Below are 6,604 nucleotides of genomic sequence, written 5' to 3'. Positions count from 1 at the left end.
AAAAAAAAAAAACCTAGAGTTTCTTTCTTTTTTTAATTGAACTTTAATAAACAATGTGTTTGGTTCAGACTTTTTAGATATGTCTTACTCACAATGAACTATGAACAGTGAATTTCTGGAGTGAGCTTCAAACACTTTCTATTATGTTTTGTTTATTTTTTATGACTATTTGATTTAAAGTCATTACCAAAACACCACTTGTCATTTTTCATAAAATAATATCTGTTTTAACAAATTTCTTACTTTTATATTTGTTTTATATCTCCAACTTTTTGTCTTGATAATGCTGCTATGGTAAAATCAAATTCTATTATAATGTTTAAAATTTCACTAAAGTGCTATCCAGAAAATCCTATATCAAACTGTTTACTTCATAATAAAAACTGTTACCGAATCTTCAATGCATTATATAGGACTATATCCCTACATCAATATTGCTCATTAAAAAAATTTTCATGGAAATGTTATCTTAACTCATATTTATATAAGTAAAGCTTTATATTTTGTTTAACTTATTAAATTTTAAAGATCTATTAAACATTAAGATTAAGATCTTAATGATTACAATATCAGCAATGTTTGAGAAATAAAATTATTGATTAGTTTTCCAGGAACAACAAATTATTCATTGACAATTTATTTGAAGGGATTTCAGAACTCCTTTGTTTTCCTTTGAATTATGTCCTCAGAAAATTCTGGAAACCGTGGGTATCTGTCAAACTGTCCAATACTCTGTGACAATGGATCATTGAGAAACTGTCTAAATTAGGTAGAAATCTGATTCTCACAATAAATTAACATTTCACAGCTACAGAAATACGGCTAACTCATCACAGCCTGCCTTACAGCCAGATATGGGTATTTGATTGAGTTCAGGCAAATATAACTTAGATGGCTTCTAAAACAAAATTAAGCTCTTGCTCTTTAATACGTGGGACAAACAAAAGCATGAAAAATTGGAAGTTTTTAGTGCTATCCTAGCAATCTATTACCCTGACTTTGGCATCAGAAGATGAAAGAATCATCTAAATGCTTGTGAGTAGAAAAAAGAAAATGGCATGCTCAGGTGGCTATAACTTTTCTATTGTTTTATTGAATCCTGGAATCTGTAAACCACTTTAAGAACCATAAATGCATTTAACCCAGTCTTGGTTTATTTCCCTAATATTTGCAACTGAAGCCATTCCTTACCTAGACAGAATTTAATGTCAATGGAAAGTACCTTGTGATAAAATTAATTTCACATTACCATTGCACATGTTTTAATTAGAAAACATTCTATAGAAAGACTCTATTAATTATAGATTACATGCAGCATACCAAAATACACTTTTTTTTTCTTTTTGGCTGAAATTGGAGGCTATTATCCTAAGTGAAGTAACTCAGGAATAGGAAAAAAAAATCTAATGCATGTTTTCATTTAAAAGTGGGAACCAAGTGAAGGATTTATATGGTCATGAAGAGCAGTAATGGACACTGGAAACTATGAGGAGGTAAGGGTGAGAGTGGTGCAGAGTTAAAAATATGCCTACAGATCGTGTCTTGAGAGTACCAGGAAGGGCAAGGATGTTAACATTTGTCTGATTCTGATCATAAGAAGAATTCATCAATCAGCCCAAATTTACAAGTCCAAGCCAGTTATCCCTCCCAGATGGAAGTATGAATAATCCACAACCTCTGTCCTGGTTGTCTAAATTTGTCTGTGAACCTAATCAATAAAAATCACTGTTTAACTAAAAAAAAAAATAAATCAACTAATGAGAGGCATACTGGAAGATTTGATTTTAGCATGACACACTGTACTGCCTAAATTTTTGAAAATAAAAATATGTTCTTTATAGCAATCACATTTTTAAAAGCTTTGAATTAGCATATAATTTGATATATTTCAAATATGTATTTATGCTAATTATTATTAAACCTATGGTCATATATGTAATTTTTCCTATCAAAATAAAGCAGGGAAATAATGGTTTCCATGCTTAATAAAATAAATTATATCTAAGAATGCAAAATAATATGATAATAGATAATTTTAGTATGATCTTAGAATCTTTAACTTTAGATAGTTCTTTAATTTTTTACAAGTTATATTGTTATGGGAATAAAATAGCTGTACCATGTTTCCCTGAATATCAGACACTGTCTTATATTTACTTTTTCTCAAGAAGACACACTAGGGCTTATTTTTATTAAGTATAATACAACAATCTACATTTATTCAAAACAGTTAAGTCATCTTCTTCTGGAACCTGACAGGGGGAGCCCACCTTGTTGGTGGGGCTGGCACTAGTGATGTGTGAACTCCTTTCCCCTAGCCATTCACACGTGCGCAATAGGATGCCTGCCACCATGGTTACCACATGCACACCCCTGCAAGTGCAAACAGCTCGAGGAAAGGAGCTGTGGCAGATAAAAGGTATTCCAGTCTTCCTTACTGCTCCAAGCTAAATGCATGGCGTGGCTATGCAGCGTATCTGCAGCATACTAAAATTATTTACTACATATCTGCATAGCCAAGCCTATCACTAGGCCTTATTATCAGCATAGGGCTTATAGTTAACAAATGCATAGAAATCCTGCTAGGGCTTATTTTGGGGGTAGGTCTTATTTTGGGGGAAACATAGTATATATTTTTAGGGTAGATATGATATTTTGATGTGGGTAATGTGGTGTAATAATCAAATCAAAATAATTGGAGTATTCATTACCTCAAGGATTGGTCATTTTTTCCATTAGGAATATTATGATTATACTCTTTTAATTATTTTAGGGTATACTCTATTTTTTTGTTGACTATCACATTCTGTTAACTCTAATTATTTAACTATATTTTTGCAAAAAGAAATATATTTCCACATTGAGATGATTGAGTTATGTTTCCATAAATGATTATTCTTTACCACATGTGAGGAATAAATTGTAGAGGAAAGGACCATAAATGTATAACTCTGCTCAAATAGAAGCTAATTATCACCTTTTTAAAATTGCAAATTGACCCAGGCTAAAGCCATGGGCCTCCCATTCTCCAGGTTGGCCTGCCAAACTTTGAGGCAGTGAGCTTTGGGAGTGAGCTTTTGTGGAGCTCTGCATTACAATCGATTCTCACCCTCCCTGCCAACTCTTTGTCGTGGCAAAAAATAAAGCTCTGAAAACTTCTGCCAAACATTGAAATATCTACAGTCTCTGGGAAATAGAGGATGAGGGAGCTGGACAAACCACCCCACTTTATGATCAAACTCTGAGTCTACCTGTGAATTATTTTTGTAAATGGCTCTGCAACTTCCCATGCTTTGTCCCCATCAGCACAAAGCAGGAACTTTCAACTTCCATTGCAAGAGAGAAAATTATGGCGGGAAGGGAGGGGAAGGAAGGAGAGGGGAAGAAAGAGAGAGAGAGAGAGAGACCCACTCATATAATTTAAGACTATAACTAAAATCCCAAAGCATTTTAAGAAATATAAGCTGGGAATTATAGTCAAAGAAAATTTTAAAATACCTTCTTATAACTATAATTTGACTGAACAATATGCTGAAGATTTTATAATCAATATAAATATTCACATAGGATTCTTAAAGAATGAAAAACTTTAAAACAAAACAAATATTAAGGAGAAAAGATCATAAAAAATTTATTGAGAATTTAAAATAAAGTTATCAAAATTTAATTGCAAGTAAACTGCACAGGTTCTGATCTATGTACACTGGAAATAAAACAATAAATTGTTTATTTCCACTGAGAAATTCACCCCAAATATAGTCTATGGAGAGAACAGTGGAAAACTATAAAATATATACTGAGAAAATTAAGTCCAAAAATGTCAATGCCAAAAACTGGATTGGAATTTGTTGTTATTATATGTTTATCTTACATTCATTATATTATTCAACATATATTATTTTGTAATATTACATTTTGAAAACAATGTACATTTCAATAAATTAAAGAAGTGCTTTGTTGGTTATATAAAAATTCACATTTTTATTGTTAGATTTAAAATTTTCTATTTAGTTTTAAAGAATATTTAAATTGTGGATTTTTTCTGACTATAACAAAACTGGTGCAAAGAACTTTCACAAATAATATTGAATATTTGTTTATGTTTTTACAATCAATTTGTAAGACTTGGGCCCCAAACCATAATTAAATTCAATGATTTTATTACTTAGAATGAATCCCTAAGTGAGTTGAAATATATAAATAATTTTTTAAAATATTTCCATGTAAATTCTGCTGTTGTGAGGATTACATAAATAACTCATCTATCAATTTAGGACATTTCCTCTTGCATAATAAATAAGTTATCATTTGTGATTATCATTAAGAATATTACTGGCAATACTATATTTTCCTATTGTTTTCACCAGCAGAAAAGAAAATATCTTTTGTTTAACTTTGCTTAATAGTCTCCAAATATTTGTAATTTTTACAAATAAAATAGCAAAAAGCTTACATAAAAATGAAAGTTCATTTCCTAAATGATATATTAAAATCTTATCATATCCACTCCAGTGTCTTTCATGTTTTCCACTGAGAACTTTACCCCAAATATAGTGTAGAGAGAGAACAAAAGAGAGAACAGTGGAAAGCTATAAATATATGCTGAGAAAATTAAGTCTAAAAATATCAATGCCTCAAACTGGATTGAAATTTGCTGATATTATATGTTTATCTAATCAACCTATAACCTTACCATTAAAAGCTAAGAATCTTTTCACTCTTTTCAAACTTGAATTCTTTAATGTAGTGAGAGTTAAAGAAGCAAAGTATACATGGTGATCAACTTGTGAATGCTTGCAGAATTCCATGGGTAAGCCGAGAAATTAGTTCATGTACAAGTCTTGAACAGAAAGGACATATTTTTACATGCTATGCCCATTTTAAAATTATGGTGTTAATAAATTAACTTTAAGTGGTGATCACGTGTTTCATCATATTCACATAGTCACATGGTGATCACATGTTTCATCATAGTCACATAGTCACATGGTGATCAACATGTTTCATCATAGTAACATAGTCACAAACAAAAATCACGTTAATGCTTCTGTTAAAATGGTTGGTTATAATCTTCTGGTTCCCACCAAAATGGTGATAGTCTTATCCCTTATCCCTGGAGAACTAAAGGCCTCAAGTTAACAAAACAAACAAGCATTGGAAGACTCTGAGAGTAAAAAGAATAAGGTGAACTACCTAGGTACCTAGGAACTTGAAGAATGAGATGCTGACAGTTATTTCATGCAAATAGCTATGGAAAAAATACCTAGGAAGAAACTTAACCAAAGAAATGAGGAAGGACCATTGACAGGAGGGAGGGCAATCAGTGAGATCTCACCTACTGTGCACAGTGTGAGGGTGGTCAGCATGCCCACTGGGTGAGGGGCTCAACTACAAGTTGAACTTTACCTTATAATCGAAAACAATGTAACCTACACGTTTGTACCCTAATATTAATTTGAAATTTAAAATAACGATGTGAAAGATAACTATAATGAAAATTATAAAACACTGAAGAAGTTAGTTTAGAACACACAAAAACTGAGAAGGTATTCCATGACTCACAGTTTAGAAGAATATATATATATATATGCATACATATATACACAGATATATATATACACACATATGCAGATATATATACACACATGCATACACAGATACATGTATATATGTATATGTGTGGTGTGTGAACATATATATATACACATATATGTGTGTATATATATATATATATATATACAGTGTCCAAAGTAAGCAAATGCAAATCCTTATCAAAATACCAAGGCATTCCTCACTGAAATAGTAAAACAATCCTAAAATTTGTATAGTACCACAAAAAAACCTGCAAAGGTGAAGTAATCATGAGCAAAATGAATAAAGCTAAAGGCATAATACTATCTGATTCCAGTTCATACTTCAAGACTATAGTAACCAAATGCCATGGTACTAGCATAGAGACAGACACATTGATTAATGGGACAGAACAGAGAGCACAGAAACAAACCCACCCACTCATAGACAGTTCATTCTTGACAAAGATATCAAGGATGCACACTGGGAAAGGACATCATTTTCAATAAACACTGCTGGGAAAAATAGATGTCTATATGCAGAAGAATGAAAATAGACTCCTATCTTTCATCATATATAAAACTCAAAATGGATTATAGACTTGAATGTAGGACTTTAAACTTCATCATATACAAAACTCAAAATGGATTAAAGATTTGAATGTAGGACCTTAAACTATGGACTTATTAAAAGAAAATAATAGGAAAATGCTACCGGATACTGGTCTGAGCAAAGATATGAGGGGCAAGCCCTTGATAGCACAGACAACCAAAGAAAAATTAGACAAATGAGATTTCATCAAGCAAAAATGCCTTTGCACAGCAAAACAAAGAATCAACAGAGTGAGGAGACAATCTAGAGTGGGAGGGAATATTTTCCAACTCTCTGTTTGATAAGGCATTAGTAAGTGGAAAATATAAGGAACTCAACTCAACAGCAAATGAAACAAAAAGTCTGTTTTAAAAGTGGGCACACTGGCTCGGCGCCTGTGGCTCAAGCAGCTAAGGTGCCAGCCACATACACCTAAGGTGGC

General features: G+C 31.9%; 1 pseudogene; it reads left to right on the top strand.

The window, feature by feature from the left end:
• The first annotated feature begins 2,352 nt into the window (after nucleotides 1–2,352).
• LOC100959357 overlaps nucleotides 2,353–6,604 on the top strand; it is a 16,043-nt pseudogene continuing 11,791 nt past the window's right edge.

The sequence above is a fragment of the Otolemur garnettii genome, unplaced genomic scaffold (genome assembly GCF_000181295.1).
Source record: "Otolemur garnettii isolate 467f Iridium unplaced genomic scaffold, OtoGar3 scaffold00084, whole genome shotgun sequence".
NCBI classification, from domain to species: Eukaryota; Metazoa; Chordata; class Mammalia; order Primates; family Galagidae; genus Otolemur; species Otolemur garnettii.
This window is presented reverse-complemented; position numbering and strand designations above follow the sequence as displayed.